General features: G+C 41.0%; 1 protein-coding gene across 7 annotated transcripts in view; it reads left to right on the top strand.

The window, feature by feature from the left end:
• Positions 1-21,315, top strand: part of LOC111853062 (receptor-type tyrosine-protein phosphatase delta-like) — a 276,305-nt gene that overhangs the window by 129,409 nt on the left and 125,581 nt on the right. For all 7 annotated transcript variants that reach the window (XM_072707602.1, XM_072707597.1, XM_072707596.1 and 4 more), the window contains exon 8: positions 6,246-6,283. The gene's annotated coding sequence lies outside the window, so the exon portion shown is untranslated. The remainder of the gene's footprint in view (positions 1-6,245; positions 6,284-21,315) is intronic.

Genomic DNA, 21,315 nt, shown 5'->3' with positions numbered 1-21,315 from the left:
TTGCCGGTTTCGCTGATTAAAATACACAAATATCTCTGGAACATATTCCGAAGAAATATGCTGTAACGTGGAATTTTATGAATTGCAAAATATGTTTTTCTATCCTGTATTTGTTTATGCATTGACCAAACAATTGTATTTCTAACACGCAAATCAACTTCAGCTAGCTTGCTATCTCAGGAGCTTGAAATTTTAGATGTGTTTATTGTTGCTTCATTTTGGTTCTGTGTATGTGTTAAAACAGGAAGAAAAAAAAGGTTAATGTTTCAGGTTAATGCTTAATAACCTTCTGCCCCCATTCTGTTTTTGGGTCTTTATCCATAAACATCCTCTGTGCACATTTGCTAGTCAGAAGCTCATAGAGATACAAGCTTGGACGTAGAAAGAAAAGCAGATAGGAGATCAGGCATCTTCCTTTGGCAGGGAGTGAATGTGAGGAGCCGAATCAGAATTCAGATCAGCTTTACTGTGCTGATAAACTGATCAAAATGAAATTTCAAGTTAAAACATGTGTGAAGAACAAGAGAGAGTAAAAATAAATGTCATTGGTCAACATAAATGGAATGTTTTTACACATTTGCCTTTAATTGTTTTTATTAGCTAATTTTGTCCTTCACGTTATACTGTAATCTACGGTCTGAGTTTGCTGCAGTCTCCGAAGCATGGTCTGGCAGAACGTGTGGAGAGACTCTGACACTTCGTCTTTGTGGAAACATAAATTCAGGCTGACTGATAGATCTCGTGAGCGCACCCTTAAGCAACCGCGCTGAATATGAAATATTTTCACCGAGGTTAGCAGAACAACAGAAAATCAATAGTAAATGACGAAGAGTGGGGTTTTTGAATCCTTCCATTCTTAAAGATATGGTACTCCTTACAAGAGTAGCTGAAAAAGTGACAAATCACACATGTTTATCATTCTTAAAAATGCATTTATGAATATCGATTCATTTCCCAGCAGCGTATCTTGGAAAGTGTCGTGAAATTTGTGAAAATGCAGCTACTAATTTTTTTCACAATTAATGGGCTTTTTAGAGCCTGTCTGTCTGTCCTAAACCTTATTGTCTACAGCAGGGGTGGGGGACCTGATCCATGGAGGGCCGGTGCGGGTTTTTGGGATGGCCTCTCAATCAGCCAATCACAGTGGGTCCCCAGGACTGGAGTTGAGAATCACTGCTTTATTATTGGCTGATTGAGAGGTCATCTCAAAAACCTGCACCCACACTGGCCCTCCATGGGCCCTGCTCTATAGGATCATGGGGTTTAAGAGTATGAAGTCATTAACCATAGGAAATATAAGATGCTGTGAGTGTATGGTGAGGATAAGGCTAGCTGGTGACACTTTACTTAAAGGTGTCATCTATAATGCACTATAAATAATTCATAATGCATTATAATGGTCGGTAAAAGAATTAATAAAGCCTTACAGCATTTTCTATTGAGAGTCATAAGGCATTATAGTGTTGATTATAATACTTCATAAGCTCCAATGAAGTTCTAATCTATAATGCACCATAGATACCTTCATAATGCATTATGATGGTCACTATACAATTTAAGGATGCTTTCTACTGCATTATAAAGGTATCTACAGTATAGTGCAATATAGATGAGAGCTTCATAAAGAATGCATGATGCTTAATAAACATGGATATAATGTATGACTTTTAATGAATATTTATAGCCATGTTTATAATGCTGTTTGTATGCATAATAATGTGTTAGGAATGTGTTCATAGACTCTAATAGACATGGCACTCACAGAAAATGTTACCGACTGGTTTCGTGAGTTAGTGGGGGGAGTGTCGGAATTTTCATTCATCACCGCTAAGCTGGGAAGTGGGAGCAACGTGAGGCCCGACGGGTTTGGATCCTACGCCTGTGATCAGAAAATCGTCAGATCAAATCCCTCGGTTGGCCAAGTGATTTCACCTTTCATCCCCCGGACCGAGCTCCCTAACTGCAGATAACCATAATATGGAAGTTTCAAAAAGTACAAATGGAATATGTATGAGTATTACAGAAACAATATTTTTATATTTATTTTTCTAATTCTGGGAAAGTACATTTTAATGTCTCAGGTTTGACAGGGCTTTTTTTTATATGCTTATACTTGTTCTTTTAAATCTCGGTAATTGAGTTTTTTAATGACCCGCGTTTCTGTATGTTAGAAAGAAATGACAAAAGAATGGGAAGCGCTGAAATTGCGCTTTCTGTAAATTGTTTTCTTAAAAAGATGCTTGCACACTCGTTTCTACTAGACTTCACTTATTAATGTTGTGAAAATATTAGATTTTTATTCCCTGTTTCAAGCAGTTACAGTATATTAATGAATCTGTAATGTAAAATGCATAGTGATTGATATTCCATCAGAAAAGCCTCAATCCGTCTCGCATAACCACTTACGCAGTATATTGTCACATAGAGTTTGGATGATGTCCCAGGAAGCAAAGGGCACAAGGCAGGAGACACTTGGAACAAGATGCCAGTTCATCGCAGCACACACACTCACACACACACACACCTGCGCACTCATGTAGGGTAAGCATATCTTTATGGGGACCGCTAATTCATTTCAATGGGAAAACCGCTAATGCTAACTATGACAACCTTAACCCCTACCCTGCCCTAACCATAACCATAAGTAACCAAACAAAATATAAGAGTTTTTGCATTTTTAGTTTTTTCATAGCAGTCACCGATTTTTATAAAATAGAGTTTTCCCTTATGGGGACCAGGAAACCGGTCCCCATAAGGGAAAAAAAACGGATATTTATCACGTTATGGGGACATTATGTCCCCATAAGGATAGGTAAACCCGCTCACGGAATCACACCTGCATACACAGTCAGAGAGTGAGGGCAATTCAAAGACGCTGATTCATATAACTGCATGTCTTTGGCCTACAAATGGAAACTGGAGTTCTTGGAGGAAACTGGGGGAGAACATGCATTATGTCTGTCAAGTGATCACTTGGTTAGGCCTCTGTGGACCTCGATTCTCCGTTGTGAAGGCCGCCCCAACTTTAGGCCAACAGATAATTTATACTTCAATGCCTTCAACCATCATCCAACCCAGCCAGACGTCATGGGTGCACAGATGTCCCACCTGAAATAATTTTGGTCAGACCTGAGAAGGATTAGGCATCACGTTTTGCCACAATGTCTGCAGTGTTACTGGTTTGAACAAGGAGATGACAGAAGAAGCAACAACGGGCCAAATGCCAGTGATGCGCTGTGAGACAACCAATGGGACAACCTTCAGTCTTACACTCGCTACATATGGGTGCCACTAGACACTTAGGACAGCTTGCTGTCACTCATTGGGCCATGTGTGCTGCGTAAAAATAATCACAGCATCCCAGTATGACCTAGTGAATGATTAACACTCCTGCCTTCAGATTATCTATTTAAATTTCCGAAGGATTTATCGAAAATCATGTTAATTCTTCAGCTTATGCCAACTACAAAAGGCTAACTGCGCAACAGAAGGGAAAATTTGGCAATAATTCTGATGTTTTCCACCCTCAAAACATCCATCAGTCTTAAGTCTGCCTGTTCTAACTTGCAGCCTGTCTTTTAGCCGTCCAGAAAGTTGCCTGTTGTGTTCCACTCTAACAAATAAGGAGGTGGTTAACTATCTAAAGCCTAGCATAAATCTAGTTCAAGCAAATAAGCTGAATTTATTGATATGTTTTCCTTAACCTGGACATAGTATACGTTATGCATATATTTGCAAAGAGCATCAGCCAATATTTATTTGATTTATTTGGAAAAGAATGCATTGATATGCATGACGTGTATGAAATTGAAAAAAACATTACATGAAGGACTGTAATGACAGTTTCACTATGACAGGGTCAGAAATCAATGTGTGACCTCAATGTGACCTGCTGTAGCAGCGGCCTTTCCTTTGACACTGGATGTATAAGCCGATTTGCTGTTGGGATGACCAATAATTTAGTTATGTCATAATGAACAATGATAGCCAGGATGCGGAACTGTTAACGGCCCAATCATCTGCCGGGACGTTAGCAGAGAATGGAGGGAACACAATGGAGACTGGAAGGAAACATGGTGATTCAGAGCACATAAGCATATACTTATGTTTAATTAGAACAGCTCTTGATTTAGTGCAGTTGAACAAATAAGCCAAAAGACCAAGTAGTTTCCTGTTATTTGCTTCTTAATATTGCTAAGACGATTATGATTTCTGAATTGGTTTTGGTTTTGCACCTGAGCAATATCCCAAACAATTGTTGAAGGTAGGATTTTTACGCTGTTAAAAAAAAAGAAAAACTTTAAATCGGTTCCACCTATAATGCCTTAATTACGTTATGGGGGGGCTTGGGGTGTCCGGGGGGGGGGGGGCGGGGTCACCCCATCTGGCCGGACAGGCTCTCTGTTTGCCGGTGGGTCTGGGGTTGTCCCATCCTTGGCTGCTAGCTGGGGTCCCATCGGGCGTGGTGGGGCAGGACTTTTCCGGTCTGCGCCTGGGGGGGGGTCCCCTGCTGCCCCTGAGCAGCCCGGATGGCCGTCCCTGCCGGCTGTGCGGGGTCAGGGATGGGGCCTAATCGTGGCCAGTCAGGGATCTGGCCCTGGTGCGTGGGGGGGGGGGGGGGCACTCCTAGCACGCCCTTATTGCTACCCTGGACCCGACACCACACTTCTCACGACACTGGGTTTTTGAGGGGCGGTGGGGATGGTGCACCGAGAGTGGGGCCCTCATACCCGAACTGCACTCAGTAATTTTAATACATTGTACACATAAGCACACAACTCTCTCACACATACACACTTTACACTAACATGGGACGGGGAGGCGATGGGGGCTGAGGGCCCCCCCTAACTCTCTGTCTCTGGCCCCGCGCGGGTGGGGGACCCTCTGTGAGAAGGATCCATCATGGGGGGATGCAGGCGGCCCTGGCGGGTGTGGGCGGCCTCCTCCCGTTGGCCGCGGGCCAGTTGGTGCTTGGTTCTGCTGCGCCGTGGTGGGGCCCTAATGGGCGGTCTGGGGAATCTTGGGACGCTCTGGGCCCTTCTAGGCGAATTGGGGGGTTGGGTTTGGGCCGGGACGGGGGGTCTGCCGGTCGCCGGGGGGGGGGGGGGGGGATGGGGGCACACTTTGTATAGGCTCTCCTTCGGTCATCCTGCAGTGTTATCGGAATTTTCTACGGTTGGGAATGAAAATATTTTTGTATAGTTTTCCCAAATGTTTCCTGCTCAATAAACAAAGCATTTCATTGTATTATAAAGAATTACATCGTGACTGTGCTTACAATATATGTTTTTGTTTGTTTTTATTTTGTTCTTTTATTTTTTTGACCATTTAAATGTTTAATATCCACAAAATGGCAAAATAAAATTCTGTAATTTTGGACATCCGCACTAAATTCCACGTAGCTATACGCATATGTGTCCTGATCGCCAAACGACCATGAACGGGAGTTTTCCTCATGCCACTCCACACACGTTAGTTCTGCCAATATGACATCTGGGGAGGTGAGGCCCTGTGCTCCGCACAGCCTCCTCTCGTATCGACCCGGTGTTGTTCTCTGAAGAATGATTTGCCACACCTAGTCTCCGTTTCTTATAGCTTATAAAATGGAAGATGAATTTTATCGCACTCTCTTCAGGACTGTGGTAGTATATCAGTGGCGCAGAGCAGATTAATTTTATCTGTATCACAGAGTGAGAATTTACCATTTCCCACATGTTTCTGCAGAGTCACTTATATAAATTGGGATCAGTCATCCAGTGTTTACCACCAATTATAAAGAAATGTCAGTCATCACATGCCTTCTGTCCCCAAAGAAGTACTCACAGGAAACTCCCACACTATAAACCAGACCTATTTTGATTTATTAATAGTAATTAGTTGTTAAAAGGAAATTGAAAGCCTTGAGATTAGATGACTTTCGTTTTTTATCATTCATCTTTTTTGCATTATCACTATAGCTTGGGCAATAAATCACAAAAAACATGAGAACAAACAAAGTCTTTTTCAATGACATGCTAATCTTATGAAAGAAATCTATTTGCTTTTAGCTCCTGAAAAATTTTATCACTATTAGACAATGATCCCTGCGATCAATATTTAGTTTTTTTTTTTTTTTTTGTACTTTTATATAATTACAATGAAATGTTAAATATAGCACAAGTTAGCATCATGACATCTAAAGTTTACCTTTTAAAGAACCGTTTACACTTTGGTATGCCAATCTGTGTTGTTTCGTTTCATTACAGATCTTAAATCTCTGGGACTGTTGCTGAGTTTACTAGAGGTAAGTGCACATTTATTGGATACATATTTCTTTACGAAATATGTTACTTTTATTATGATTTAAAGTCGATTAAAAACTGTTAAATGAAAAATAATTTTTTGCTCAATTAAACTAAAGATCCCCTTGTGATTGTTATTTTCACTGGAACTCAGCGTTTCCCTTGACTCTCCGTGCCCGCCGCAGTATGATGAGTTACGCTTTGTTGATTTTGTGTTGCTTCAGGCTAAAAATTCAGGCGGGGATAGTAAGAAAAAAAAAACAAAAAACAATCAGGACTGCTGCTTGCACATGTATTAGTTCAGCAGACGATCTCATCTGCCGCTTTAGCGATCGCCGGGTTCTGCCAAAGCCAATAACAAACCCCGTTCGGCCTCATATGACATTGATCTATGATGCTATCACTGCCCAGTCGCTGATGGCTCCCGTTAGCACCGGAGTGAGGCTTGCAGGAACTTGCCGTGCAGAAACCGGTTACTAGGTCTTACAGACTTGCAGCCTTCTCCTTTAATACGCGTAATTGTGTCGTGACACTTGGAGTCATGGAATAATAAAGATGTTTTTTTTTTTAATCCTGTCCAGCTGGCAGCCATTTCTGACCTTATTTCATTCTGTTAAAGCCTCACATTATGAAAGAATAAATAATTACTCGCTAAAAGCACTTGGTCAATTGGAATGGAAACATCGCCCGGCTTTTATTTAGCAGATGTGTCCAAAGTGATATAAAGTGAGGCTGATGCATCATAAACATACTTCTGTCAAGGAGGCAACTTAAGTGTAAGTGCAACTAGGCTGAGTTTCCCATGAGGAACTAATAATTAGTGCAAATTACTATCAGAGCAGTAGGTTTTTTATGCTACCTGCTCTCTGATGAATCACATCTGATCTTGGGCAGATAGGAATTCCTCAGGTAAGACCTGCTGGATCTTGGCACTCCATGATCAGGGCTGCCTACCCTTGAGTTATAGCGTTCATTACGTCATGAGAACCCAACAGTAGACCTATTCAAATCAAAGACCATGAGGATTCGGTTCCTACTAGGCATGTGCATAATCAAAGATCAAGAATCGGATGAGCTAGTTGAGGTGTTCCTGAAAAAAATTGGTCTTGAGGCGTTTCATGGAGGTTGAGAGAGACTTTGCTCACGGGACTGGACTCCGCTTGTGTTCCACCGAAAAGGAGGGACACACGAGAAATGTCTAGAGGCAGGCTTATTTACATGTGGCTGAGGGATGTGCGACATTTTGACAACATACGGGCATTTACTGAATATTAATTATATCAGTCCTTTGCTAAAGGAACACTTATGAAAATTAATTGTGCACCTGTTTATGATTCTTCTGCTCCGGATATAGTTGTAATGACCTGTCAAAACGGAGCTTGGGAATTTTGCCATAATTATGATGTGACCTTTTACAAAAGGGTCTTGTAACCCTGAAGCTATGGAGTACATTTGCGATAAAACTCAAACTAGCTTTACGAATCAGTTCAACTTTTGTGTCCTAAATCTAGTAGCCTGGAGAAATGTGTCGTGCCTGTTGAAAGTGTTGTTAGTTTATTCTATTTTAAATAGCTGACTTCAATTTAAATAGTAAATTAGGTAACACTTTACTTAAAACAGTCATTATAATGAAAGACATTATAGGTATGTTTATTATGCATTGTAGATGCGCTATGAAGCTCTCATCTATAATGCACTGTAGATACCTTTATAATGCAGTATAAAGGTATCTATACTGCATTAATAAATATGCCTATAATGCATTATTCCTTTTTACTAATAGTTATGGCCATGTTTATAATACTTCATGAATGCATTATACTGTATAATGCATTTTGAAGGTATGTATAATGCATTAGTATGCTTTGAGTAAATTATTATTATTGCTACATTTTCTTAAAACAAACCAAACAGGCAAAACAGTCTCCACAGTGAAGCAGGCTGTTATGCTAGCCACATATTAAAGAAATGTTTTTTTTCCTCTGCAGGCTTAATAACCTAGATGGGGGTTAGGAACTAAGCGTGGGCACGTACCAGAGGAGGGTGTACCGTCTTATCCTTCTGTCTCAAAGCCTTGAAAGCGGAGTGAGAATTTGCCTTTCAGCTGGACATGATCCACAGCTGAAGGGCAAAGGAAATGATCGTGTCCTTGAGCGACCCAGTCAAAGCTCTGACTTGAATCCTGTCGAGGAAATACTTGTAAACTGCTGCCCATGCTTGGGGAAATGCGCCAAGGAGGACGGGGAGAAACATGCATGTTCAGAGCCGATGTTCAGAGTTTGGTAAAGACTTTGCCTAAGTAGGAGTTGGACTCCACAGTCAGTGCCGTGATGGTTCTTCAAACGGCCGTGTCTCGCTTAAGATTGTCTTACATTCCATACCTACCGATTGTTGCTGGATTTTCTTGCTTCTTCTCATGGTGGTTGAAGGGTGCCATTCGTTTAGACTCTCTCCTCGATGGACAGCTGTACCTGACCCCGTCGTGAGCTGAAAGGCTCTCCGCTGTGAGCATGCCGCTCGCTTTGTTTACGATGCCATCTTAATTATAAGCACATTCTGCCACCTGTTAGGTCCCTCTGCTCCTGCTATGCATGGGCTGCTCTGTCACTCCGGGCTCTGCGAGCACAGAATGCACTGGCCTCCCCAGTACATCTGGCAGGGAGAGATTCATATATCATATGCAAATGCATCTGAAGTATTTTTAGTAACCAGGGAAACCAGAACCACCAACTGCGCTTAAGACAGCTCACTTCACGGCCCGGGAGTTCTGTATGTTTTTATTAACACTAATTTAAATATATATTTTCTGATATTCCTTCACTTGTAGGACCTGCATCACGAGAGTTTGCAGAGATAACATCTCAGTATTTCTTTTCCCCTCCCATATTCGAAATAAATGGTTAGCGTCGTTGACGTCATTGATGACGTGCTTTTGGGTTTGTGAGTCACCGCTTCACGTTTTGTTTACATTCACAGCTATTATCATTTGTTGCATTGCATACAGGAGTGTGCAAGGTATCCATTGCCTATAGCTGTGCATATCATACAGCAGTGTTTCCCAACCCAGTCCGTATCGATCCCCAGACAGTCCACTGTTTTGTTCTCTCCCAGCTCCCCATACACACATATCAGGTATTTGGTGTTTTTGATTGGCTGGGAGCTGAGAGGGAGCAAAACTGTGGATGGTCAGGGGATCCCTGAGGAGCCAGACCCAGGAAACAAAGTCCAGAAGGCAAGCTGCACCCAGGACTGGACGCCAATCCATCAGAAGTCAATAACTTAAATCCATTGGTCATCCATCTTCCACCCACTTGTCCAGTATAAGGTCATGGGGGCGGCGTGGTCTATGCCCTAAGGCGACACAGGGCACAGGGCTGGGGAACGGCTTAGACTGAGTTCCAATGCACCCCCGGGCAACAGCCGCAATCAGTAAAACGGAGAACATACCATGCATTCAATTTCCTGTCAGCATGCAGCTGTAAACATGCATTAGGCAAAATATCGGATGAAGGACGTAAATTGTTGAGTGTTGGCCAGACATCTAAAAGGAGGACGTCTGATCAATATCCATTTTCAGCAGGAACGTTCTCAGCGGTAAATAACTACTGGAAGATTCATGTGCCTATCCTGAAAGCTATATTTGATCTTTATGTTTGTCTCCTTGTGTAGAGGTCTTGCTGAAATAATTTAGCCACTCAGGATCAGGCTTCTGGTTTGTCTAAGAATCCTCATATTGCTACCATTGTAATATCATCAATAAGTGTATATTATGTGTAACATTATGCACAGAATGGACAATTTGTAAAACGGGAAACGGGCCTCTGGGCCACCAGTAGATTGAGAAATGCCGTTTCTTGATTTTGTCTCCTTATGAGATAATTTCACATTTATCAAACCTTCTGTTCTCCTCAGCATTTCTAGAACCTGATAGAAAGGGGACTTCCTGTTCAAAGATCACATGTTGCTAGCGTCTCTGGCCGTGAGAGCTAACACTCACTTCCTGTCACTGCACCTCCCATTTCATTTTATTTACCACCCCAAAGGCAGTAGAGTGATTGGAGATTGACTTCCTCGGGATTGCCCTGTCATTGCATTCAGCCAGAATCTCTGCGCCTTGGGTCTTAGGGCTGGCACTGGAGTTCCTTATCAACACAAAGGAATCAAGCAATCTCTCACACTTCAAACTGGGAATCCATTCAGCCCGAGTATGTGCCCTAATCTCTTAGGTAGCTGTCTGAACTGCTAGGGCAGAGAGCAATAGCAAGATTGGGTCAGGGCTCTGCTGAGGAAGCTTGTAACAAACGACAGATTTCAGATCAGATTGAGATATTGTCTGTTTGGCTGAGCTCAGTGACGGCCTCCGGAACTCCATCCAATCAACACGAAACATTTGGACTTTTGATCATTTATTCTCAAGACAGATATAGAGATGCATCGGTAGAGTAACACAAAAAAGGTAAAATAGGCTTATTTAACAATCTTTGTTCTGGGAATCGTTTTTAGTCCGTATTGATGGATTAATTCCACGTTTTGTTTATTTTTTTTAAATCCATGTCACAAAAAAATATTGAACAATGCATTAAGAATGTTTGTGAGAAGCACAATGAAGACATATAAATAAATTTTATACAAATCCATCGCATGCAGTAGCTATTGACATAACATTGATTAAACATGGAAATACAGTTGCACTCAATATTATTCGACTCCCATTGCAAATTGGGTTTATTGGCACTCCCACTGTTTTCAATAAACAAATCAAATAAGCACAATTTAAATAGCTCACCACAACTAATATTAAAAATGGTTTCTCCACATTCAACACAGAAAGCCACTTTTAATGACTACTGCAGCCTCAAAATTATTCAACTCCTTCATGACATGACATATCATTTATAGACATTATGTGCCACATGTGAAAGACCCATGTCTAGATTCTGGCACATTTGGATATTTTAGTTTGTGTCCCTTCCATTTTGGCGGTTGGGATTCGCTGACAGTGGGCGTTGCATGGCCGCCAAGTTGATTGACAGGAATAAGAGCCAATGGGAACTGAGCAATCCGTCCCAGGAGATGACTGGAAGTTTTCTCTGGCAATTAATGAAAAAGGGACCTACAGAAACAGGAGAGGTATCGATCAAATAAGCAACATATTTTTTCAGACTGCCTTAAGAACATGCATTTTAAACTCTACTGCTGCTTGTACACAATTTGCAAATATCGTTCCATTTGCATGCACTTACGTTATTTTACATAACATGGGCTGCTGGCTGGCCTGAATCGTTAAGACGGGGTTCCTTGTGTGCAGAATGATCCTGCACCGCCTCCGGAGAGCTAGTTCAGCCTGCAATCCATGGCGTGTCGTAAATTTGCATGAAAATATTATTTCAGAGTGTTATATCAAAGGAAGGTTGCTCTGGTTTGTCGCGTCTAATATATGGGAGATTTGAAAAGAATATTTGTGCAGTGGTAATATTTTTTGAAAAGGCATGAAACTTTATAGCAATAATTTACACCTAATGCAAATGTCATATTTTAACGTAATGCATTTAATACAGAATGTTTTGAGCAATTACCATATTTCATAAGGGTAAGACGGTAACATAACCAAGGATAAAATATATGACATTTGGCGCATATTAATTACTCCCAATCCCATGCCAAGTCATTTGTCTGATGTGTATTTGATTTTAGCATGATATACTTACAACTTGAAGCGTTTATCAATATTTACAGAACTTTGGAGCACAGATCAGTTTATGTTGTGTAACTAATGTTTAGAATGTACAGAAGCTGGAACTGTGTGGGAATAACAGTCTTCGTGGGTTTCAAGAGGATCGTCTCTCTCGCCAGGGAACTTAACCGACTTAACCGACAGAAAACTGGCTATAATACTTTTAAGAACCAATTAATGTATATATGCAGCCCTAAAATTATAAGGGGTGGAAGAGGAAGGATCTTAAAAATGGTAACACATGACAGAAACTCGCGCCGTCCTGCAAACCATCATCGCTCCGAAATGAAAGACACCTTTAAACGCTAACCAGCCGTGAAGTAGATAGCATTTTCTCATCCTTCCTCAAACAGCCAAAATTAGATTTCCACTGTGGTTTACCAACTCTCTTCACATGAATGCAACAAGGATGTGTCAGCCACTTGAATATCTGAAATTGCAATTTCCTGAATTTGAAAGGAGGTACTGAAGAATGAGATAATATCCTTTTTTTAATCTAAACGGTTTTTTTTTTTCTTTCTTTTTTCGTAATGGCCCATCCGAGTTTGCCTTTGACGTCGGTGCAGGGGAATCAGCCTGATTAGTCCCATTTCCACGTTTCAGAAATTACGTTAAAGTGATTATGCCGTGATTTGCATGAACTCCGTCAATCCTTGTTTGGTTTTTATCGGATTTTGTCCCACTTGCACTCATCATATACTTTCAGCCCGAGCTACAAAACAGCTTCCATCTTTTATCCCTTTGATGATAAATACAGACGTCATGGGAAGGTTTCACATTATTTAACATACGCGTAATCGTTCACCTGACCAGCAGCATGAGAGCAGAGATAACTTCAGCCTTGTCATCTTCTATATCCTTTAATATAATAAAATACAGCAGAACATATTGTTATATCAAAGATATCGGTGTCAGACACTGTACCGTGTCAGCTCCTCATCTTCCCCTTTCATGGCATCTAAGAATAGATTATAATGTCACATTGCCGTCGGTTGCAAACTTAATTACTTTTTTTCAATCCCAAAGATTCTAAATGTATATTTTTTGTTATTTAGTGATCTCAGATAAATACACTGTCGGGAGGAAGCAAAATGTTCATTCTTTTTTGTGGGAAATGACTTCAATGGCATTGTTTGGTAGAGGTTAAAAAAAAGATATTGTAAAATACGAAGGTCACTACTAAAGCACTAAGATTTGCAGGGGATTTTACCTATCTATCTATCTACTGTATCTATCTATCTATCTATTTATCTATCATCTTTAATACCACAGGTATTTACATGATAATGACTAAAAAATGAAATATGTGGGATTTCAGATGTCAGATTTTATGAAATGACAGAAATGGAACCCTGATGAAATGGACAAATTGCAAGGCGGTGGGACGTCATGCAGAGCACATGAGTGGACCGCGGCAGAGATGTGACCTACAGGTGGCAGCAGATAGCAATTCTGTGGACCTTGCAGGGGCTGAGTTTCTCAGTTGTTTTCCCCTTTCTTCATGTTTGTCGTTGTTTCATGTCTTTCCTCTTTCCTTCTTTTAAAGCTCCCTGTTGTTCCCTTTTTCTATTTGTGATGTTGTTTCTAATTAGGGTGCCGAGCTCCCAAACCAGGTCCTGCTGAACTAGCAGGTTCTAGTCGGCTGCCGGGGTTGATCTGCTCTTCATCTCGCAGGAGTCAGACGCTCTAGTGAGGAATCCAGTCAGCTCAGGCACTCGTTTGCTAGTCAGTTAAGCTGCGTTTTCCTAAATCCTGAGCCGTCCTTTCGGGGAGTCACTCGCCGAGACATGGTGGCATTGCTCAGGAGCTCGTGTCAGGGAACCAACTGGGTCAGAAGCCAGTCCATCATCGGACAGATATATACACTTAACGGTTTGCCTGGACATCTTATCACTGAGAAAACTACCTGCAGGAAATGTACAGTCAGGGACATAAACATGGGCGGGGCCATTGGGGCACTGGCCCCAGCTGAAAGCTGATTGGTCCCTGGAGTGCCCCTCCCCTGTCACTCACCAATTCCATATTTCATTGGCTAATCATATGGTTGGCTCATATGACTGAATTATAACCCCTCTTACGCCCCTTCACCTTATAAAATCCTATAGTTGCCCCTGCATACAGCATCAACATGGAGAAACCTCCACACAGAGCTGATCCCAGTGAACTACATCTTCTAGTCAGGAACTGATGGCAACCCACATATCATTTCCGCTAAACATGCGCCCTAGAGCTGCGATTTTTGGATTTTTTGGGCCCCCCAATAAATTTTTCTGCAGGTGCCTCTGCACAGCCATTATGGGCCCCAGAACTGACCTGACAGATGGTGGGGGGGGGGGGGGAAGAATTGTTGACCTGCAAAATAATCCACACGTACTATATATATTTTTGACAGATTTCCTAAACAAAAACTTCAAATAAATTATCTGACTTCGGTAGTAGTATTTCCTGATAGCCAGAAAGTCAGTTTAGGTATCGCTGTATCAGATGGACAGATAACTCCGTTCAGTGATACACCAACCTTAAGAATATCAGTACTGCGTCCCTTTCGGGACCTTTTGCTTTAGAAGAAAAGCCATATACACTGAAGTTTGACGACAGCTTTCTGCCTGTGTGCCGACACTCAGTGTTGTGAAATCTGTTGTACATATTTTGGTAGTTTTTGTTTTATCTTCATACCATTTATCTACAGTTCAGCTAATCCCCTTAATTTCTATATGGCCCGCCTAACCCAGAGGCAGGTCCGTCAGCATCCTTTCCCATTAAAATACCTGTTGCCCATTTTTTTATTTATTTTTTTGACATAAATAGCAGACAGCATTTCTGCAGTTTTCCCCGCGCCAGGTTTGCTTCACTGTGATCTGGCAGCTGGATTCTGTCCAGTTGCTGGGTAATTTCTGCATGGCTCAAGGATAAATTAATTGCCTGCAGAACTGAGATTACCAGGAAAGCAATGATTAGAATTTAAATTCCTGGTGCAAATGACTGTGCAACAAGCAAATGGCCTGTTGTAGTTTTACTCAGTTAAAACTTATAAGTTTAATCAGCATGTACGGTTTAATATGCTAAAATTACGGTTTAAATACATATAAAATGTTTAATGCACAACACAATCTGCTACTCTATAATTCTGAAGCAGACAGCAATACCAAGTCAACTGACATCAGGCTAATCGTTTGCAGTCCCTGCGATTAATGCCAAGTCCCTTTATAAGTAACTTTGAGGAGGACTGACATCATTGGTGAATTGTTTGAAATGCATTTGAAATACCAAGTCATTTCTAAACAGCTTTCTGACGCTTCTCATTACTTTACAACAAGCAATTCCCATTATGGCCCCCGATAAGCTATCTGTTTATTATTCCCGTGCCTGACGCAGCCATGGAAGGCGATCCCCCTTAAATTTTATTGGTATTTTTCTGAGCTGAAAGTAAATTATGAGACAGCTAACTGGGAAATGGAATACTAGAATGCCCAATGAAGGTAAAACAAAAGCCGTGGTCATAAATCCAACCAGGAACATAGCTAGTATTACAGTCAGTCCATTTCTGTGTGATAAAGTAAACTTTATTCAGAGTAACTGCACGTCCAAACAGGAACTTGCTAATCCTGTAATACATTTCAGTGGGGAGTGAAATCACAGCTAACATTTTAATATTTATAGTTCGATAATAATAATAATAATAATTGTGATAGATGAGACTTGATAAATGTCATTATTGATTATACCATTGTGTTACCAAATTGAATTGTAGGAACTGAAAGGCGTGAAGCGTATTTCTTGAAAAGGGGCTTGTGTGCGTGTTGTGGAGTCCGGCAGAGAGGAGACGGCGGCGTCCTTTCAGAGTCGGGATGTGGTTAGAATGGACAGTGCGGAGCAGATGACAGAAGCCGTTAGCGTCAGACATTAGCTGTCCGACGCGCCTGTGAAGGCTGCCACATGGTGAAAGTGACACCCCCGTTTGTCCGTTTAATCTCAGGCCCAGGGGGGCGGCCCCGGGTGCGCCACGTCGCCATTAATTACGATGTCGAGAGGTCAGAGCAGTGTACAATGTCATCTATACACACCTCATATCTTTGCTGAAGACACATTGGAAGTCATGATGCTGCACAGAGCGGGAAGTGAGATTTCGGGGAAAAGTCTAATCACATATTACATAAAAGAGGATTTAATTTAATTGTGTTATATATCACAGTGCTTTGACAATCAGTCATCATTTTTTTTTACATTTTTTTGCAGGGGTCTTTGTATATATGTGTCTAAATGTAAAAAAAAAAAAAAGCTATCTGCTTGATCATTCGCAATGATAAGGACGGCCAGAACATCCCAGAGGCTGAAGCAGATATCCAACACATGCTACAGTGTAAAAGCCCATAACAGAGATATCAGCATTCTGATGAAGGTCGTTGTCAGTTATCCAAGCTCCATTATTGATAAGCGTTGTGCGTTCGTCCTAGATGTTCACAAAAGGGAAATTAAAAGGGGAATATTAAATGTATGAGCTTCCCTGCTTTTGGAAAGCAGTCGTCTTTCATTCTTTTGTAATTTCTGCAGATTTTATGAACCAAAACAAGCCCTCTCTTATCAGCCCACCTTCCAGCTATATTATCAATCTTTCAGCTGCTTATCTTGGGGAAGGAGGTGGGGGGGTATCCCAGGCAGAATTGGGCACAAGGCCGGAGGGCACACAGGATGGGACGGCAACGGATTCAGCAGATATGAAATTGTCGTCTAGAAATTCTGCCCAATAACGTAATTCCAAGGCGCTTCCCATCCAGCTAGAAGGTTTTCATCAGTTACCGTACGTGATGGTGTCACCGAGGAGAATGGGGGAAACAGGCAAGTTTCCAGTTCCAGCTCCTCTAGCCTGACACTTATTTCATTATTATGAAGTTTGTCGGCCGTCGTTATCCAGGAGACATCTTCAATAAGTGGTTATCATCGCCCGTTTTCAAAAATGACTGATGCAGCTCATTTACCTTTCAAAGGAGTGAGTCTCCATGTCCTTCTATCCCACAGCAGCATTTACACAACACAATAAAGCACATGACGATGAAATGCATCATTTTAAACCACATTATTTGTTTTCATAAATGACGTCCTATTTTATTCGTTTAACCAGCTGACGCTTGGATGTAGGTTTTTTTTAAGGTGGAATGAAAGGCTTGTTAGGTTAAAATATGTTGTCTTATAAATACACCAAAAACAGCGACGTTAAAAGTATTAAAACAGTAAAAAAAAATACCTGGTATAAATTCTTTACAGCTGCATTTACTACATATGTTCCACACTTATATGAATTCCTTAGAATTGAAGGTGCTACCTTTAAATTATGCAAAGTAGATAAAAGGTGGTTCACTACCCCTGAGGCTGGGGGTTTGCCCCCCACCTTGGCCTGTCCTGTATGATCCTGTGCATGTATGTGCCTCGTGATGGCCTGGCGTGCCATCCAGGTTGTCACCCGTAGCTGGGTGTTTGGAGCAAGTCATCATGGCATATGGATAGTCAGTGGAAAAGTGTGACTTTAATGTGGGGGGAGGGGGGTATTCTCTGGCAGAGCGTGGGATTTATTTTTCTGTTATTCATTTTAAGTTTGAGAGCGTTCCTTATCAGTTTTCGCATACTGTTTGTTGTTATTAAATCAAACATGTAAGCCGGAAGTTGTGCTTAAAATGATTTGCAATATCTCACAGAAAACTGATTAACTTGGAGGTTGGATTAAACTCCTTCTTTATTTGCACAGAAAGAAGTGCCTCCGGCGGTATATTTGGTAGATTATGCAGTGCAAGTATTCCACGTAATTCTGTCCAGTTCTTTAATGCATGCAGCCTCCTCTCTGCGTCCAGGACGCTTCCTCATTTAAGTCCTGCAGTCGCTGGTTAATTAATATCCTTACTATTATTATTACTAATAAAGGTACGTAATAATCATCATCTTCAACAAGTGATCCATTGAGTTAATTTCAGCTCATTTAGACGATTAAATAGATGTTTTTGCTTCCGAGCTCATTAGTAAACACAATATTTAAGGAATCATATGTCGACCGATAGAAATAAAATGACAAATACATTAGTTTTCATTTTATCCTTAATGTCGCATCATGTTAAATCTACGCGATGAGTGTTTATCCGTAAACATATTTTTGTCTCAGTGCGCTTCTTTCAGCTGTTGTGCCATTTCGCCTATTTGAGGCATTTTACAACAATTTCATATGATTTAGGGGCAGGGGAGCCCCCCCCCCGATTTACAGTCGATACCCGGAGTTGCGTTTAAGTCGCCTTCTTGACGTCCGATCACCGTTCGATCTCTCGCATGACAGATTCCTTCGCTGGTCGGGGGAGTGGATCCTGGGGAGCGAGTTGATCCCGGGCGGTGACGTCAGCCCCCCCCATCCCTCTCCCTATTTCTGCCCCTTTGCATACGCTGTGTGAGCCACTCTCACCGCGTTTATGCTGTGCAGCGCCTCAAACTACATACTTTCACAGCAGCGGGGTATGAGGCGACACAGCGCCCTGAGTGCCGGAGGTACGAGCAGCCTGCGCCTCCAGATCCTCACATGCATCTGCTCACCCACGAAGACTTAAAGCAGCGCCTTGCAGAAAAGAGATCAAGAGAAACAGCGCGAAAGGCGCTAAGTGGAAGATCCGAATAGGAAAAAGAAACACATGTGCTTAGATTGTGGATTAATGCCGTAAGTGAATCTTGGATGTAACTAACGGCTCTACTCTACATCGGGAACGACCGAGGTTAAAGTAAACCGAAATCCCAAGAATGACGTTAAGGTAAGTCTGATCGCGATCTGATAACACGAGAATAAACTGAATGATGGTGAAAAGGTAGAAACTGAGATCTTCTTGCACCTATCAGTGCCCAACATTACGAGAGAGTTACGTTCCATAGCTTTGAAAATGTCTTGAAAAATGTTATTTTTATACTTGTACTTATATTATCGGAATATTAATTTTGCCGTTATTGATTCTACCGGCTTCCTAATTTAATACATGTAGCCTACTTAAACAGTGCATGAACTACATCGCCGGAATGTGTTTATTTGTCGCGAGCTACTTTAACTTGTAATCTTCGCAGTAAATTACCATGAATTGTGAATGGCTCTTTTACGGATATACAGAGCTGTACTATAGCCGTGCTTCTACTTTCAGCAGCATAGCCTTAATTCCTGCGTATGCATATTTCTGTAATCCCAATAAATGGTCATAATAAACGTGTAACATTGCACGTATGATATTGCAATAGACATGTTCATGCCATGCTTATGTATTTATGTTGTATATGAGAGCGGTATTTCGGAACGAAATATCAAGCCTTTTTCAACAAAAAAGCGACTGTGATTTACAAAACGAAATCAAAGGTGGGCGCCTAAGTGACATTCTGTCCTTCTAAGTTTAATGTATATTAATAAGGTCTAAACGAGATTTAATCACGGCAAGCCAAAGAACTGAGTATTTGGGAAAGGAAACGTTCCTCTGAATGTTCTTAGAAGTTTAAAATTCATATTCAGTATTTTATAAATATATTTTATAGCGCGATAAGACAAGAGATTGCTATTTGTGCAACTTCTGCCCATTATTATTATTATTATTATTATTATTATTATTATTATTATCATTATTATTATTATAGTGGCCAGAAATTGCCTTTTTGCGGGTGTACATGGTCGGCAGCGCTTCTTTGCCAAGTGTCTCGTACATCAGAAATCGCCGACAGCTTCACGCAGCTTCGGTTTAATACAGCACCGAGTTGGGCTGCATCTGCCTTGCGAGATGCGCCGCTATCCTATTCCCTTGGCATTATTAGTGAGGAGACAGATCACTTGCCCGTCTTCTCGTGGCGCTGACTTTTGGTTGTCGACATTGCATTTCAACGTGCAATAGTGATCGTTGTGTGTAGAGAATCGCACTGGGCAGATTAGCGCTCGGCTGCTTGCAGACACCCAGCGTCCTGCTTGTTAAATTGTGCCGCCGCTAGGGGGCTTTGTGCGCTGCCAAATGAATGGAATAAGGGCCGTATTATGGGATTTGCCCCCAGCTCTCCTGTACGTTTTACGACCCAGTTTTGAAGATGATGGCCGTTGCAAGACCAGTTAAACATCATTTAATTAATATTGCATTTGCTTCTTGAGAATATACGCCATAGTTAGCGCGATTGTAATGAAGAAATGAATGTATTTATTCAACATTACAGGTACACAAATGAGAAAGGTCAGGCATTTGTATTGGATAGTTTTGGCTCTGGACCATTTGAAGTTCATTGACAAGAATGTCATTAGAAGTTTTCATTTTTGTTTAACCTCTCCTTTACAGACAATTGAGATGTGTAAATGTCTTGTAAGTGTTTTGTAAGTGACTACTTTGATAAAGTGCTCTGACTGTGAGCAAATTAAACACTCACAGATGAAATGAGTAAATCTTTTTTATTAATTGAGGGATGTACTGATGCAGTTCAATTTGCAGTTTTGGCACAAAGCAATTTGGACTGTTTAACAGTGTTTTTGGATGAATTCCAAATGGGTTCCTTTGACACCAATAGTCGGAATCTGTCTGCATTGAGCAAAATACTGTTTGTACTATTTAATATTTTACAGCTGTTAACTGTAATATGAAACTGGTGGACTGTAAAATTTTATCTTTTTATATTTTCCCATCTGAAATTTTAGGCATTTATTGTATGTTTCTAGCCATGCGCGTAATACTAAAACAAAAACTAACCTTTATGGAACGCTTTATGGATTGTTTATGTTATTAGCAAAAGGCCTGTTAGCATCTGGCTGCTAACCAATGAGAATGCCATTGATTTTGAACACACCTAGATAATTGATTCAATAAGCAAGATTCATCCAGTGGGACAGTGAACTTTTCAAGACTTATTGATATGACTGTCTATGTATAATTTGTCCCATAGGTTCTTGCATAAGTAATGTTATATTGACCCTGGAATTGTGTTAATTATCAATATGCAGTTAGAGCCAAAGTGTGTAGTGCATCAGCTAGAATTTACTCGATTGGGTCCTGTTGTGTCACCAAAATGTTTCATACAAATAAGATTGTATAGTGGAATTGAACTCAATGATAAGCACAAGGTAAAGAGATGCATTAAACACTAATACAGAAAAGGAACAATGATGAAAGAGAATATTTTTTCTTTATAAGATTTGCATAATTGTTTTTCTTCCTGTGAATCAACTACCCAAAAAAATTGCTAACGCTCACACAGAGCCTTTTAAATAAAATGCTGCCTTCTGTATTGCATAATGCATGTTCCGATATCAACCCTGCTTATACGTTT

This window comes from Paramormyrops kingsleyae, chromosome 25 (assembly GCF_048594095.1).
Source record: "Paramormyrops kingsleyae isolate MSU_618 chromosome 25, PKINGS_0.4, whole genome shotgun sequence".
NCBI classification, from domain to species: Eukaryota; Metazoa; Chordata; class Actinopteri; order Osteoglossiformes; family Mormyridae; genus Paramormyrops; species Paramormyrops kingsleyae.
This window is presented reverse-complemented; position numbering and strand designations above follow the sequence as displayed.